Raw genomic sequence first — 1,744 nt, 5'->3', positions numbered from 1 at the left:
CGATTCAATCTACATTTTTGTCATTAGCTGTACAATTTATTTTTTGCTTTAATAAATACTGATCATATATGATACATGATATGATTAAATGTTTTGCATTAATTATTACACTTTGTTATCATGATTATTAATATTGACATTACAATTTCTCTAGAGAGAGATTACACAATTCTATAACAATTTTTGATAATAAACTAATAATAGTTCTTTAGTTGATTATTAATTTTATTTTATGAGTTTGAACACAACGGATGTAGTTTTACGAGCTGCCTTCAGAGAAGTTTATAGCAAACGCTTGTACTTATTTGCGCGACAGAAAGGCGGAAATAAGTATCGGCAGAACTGAAGAATCGAGTACAAAGTGACACTTAACGCCTTGTAAAATTAGAGAGAAGAGGCACAAAGGCACAGGAAGAAAGATAGAGATATTGCTCTCCGGTGATGAAAGGTATTTAAGCGCGGTTTGCTCCGGCAGTTGACTTCCTCTGTTAAGTTTGGAGAAAAGTTTCTCATTTGAAATAATAAATTTGACAAGATCTTTCTGAGAACTGATCACGACAAAATAGATAAATGTCACGGATGAGATTTTTTTGTTGAGAATTCTAATTGTAAGAATAACTTTCAATATAATTACAATTCAATATTATTCTTTTATATTTTTACGTAATATGGATTGGAGCAAGTTCTAGTCGCACTTTGTCCAACACGTCGTACCCGGGGAAGAACCAATGACTATAAATTCCAACTGTAATGTACAAGGAGTGGCAATCGGCCAGACAAATTTTACCCCCAAGTAGTCACTGACAAATTGGAACAGACTATGTCGAAAATGCGTCAGATCGGCGCTAAAGAAAGTAAAGAGTAATTTTATTCAATTCTTTGATGAAGAATAAACGTTATATTCATAAGTTGCTTTAAAATATATGTACATGAACAAATCTTAGGAAACTGACGTTTTAATTGAAGATCGTTTTTAATTGAAGGAAATTTCAATTTCACTTGCATTATGTAATCGCAATTATTCTTTCTTCACAAAACCGAAAATTAAAATATAACAATTTTATTTATGGTGAGAGCTTCTAAGTAATCCCTTAGCATTGTGATTTTCCAAAATTTCGGTATCGCGTTAAATCCGAGCTAAATACAATTTCCGTCATATACGGTAGTGATAAAATAAAATATCCTCGCTACATTGTGCGAGTGTCATATATCATGAATGGAGAAAAACGTTCAACCCACCGAGTTCTACGAGTTCGCCATGTGCGTAGCTGCTGGTCGCACAGAACACAGAACGAGAGTTCCGACCGTGAATGCTCAGACGGCCTTAAATCTCGCCTCGCTGCTCGCTTCGCGAAGCGGAGCGACGCGACGCGGTCGGCGTCGTCGTCGATGTCTTTTTGCGCGGTGGAGGCGTCGATGCGCGTCCCGCTCGACTCGTTACGCACGTGTGAACGGAAATGTCGACGCTTAAACGCTTACGGCAGGCCGAGTTTTAATTGCCTGCCGTTAGTTACGTGGACCAAGAAAGAGGAGGAGAAGGACGATGTATGAGTGCACTCTTTTGAGAGTGCTTTCCACTTTTTTCTCTCGCCGCCAATCGTATCTGACGGCCGATTTGTCCTATACATGCATCTTTCACTTATCCCTTTGCAGCCGAAATCAGTCTTCATGCTCTTCCACGCTTTCTGTTGACTTTCTTCTCTTAAAATCGCGACATTGTTAAATAGTTTGATTCTCGTATTAT

This window comes from Atta colombica, unplaced genomic scaffold, assembly GCF_001594045.1.
Source record: "Atta colombica isolate Treedump-2 unplaced genomic scaffold, Acol1.0 scaffold238, whole genome shotgun sequence".
NCBI lineage: Eukaryota > Metazoa > Arthropoda > Insecta > Hymenoptera > Formicidae > Atta > Atta colombica.
This window is presented reverse-complemented; position numbering follows the sequence as displayed.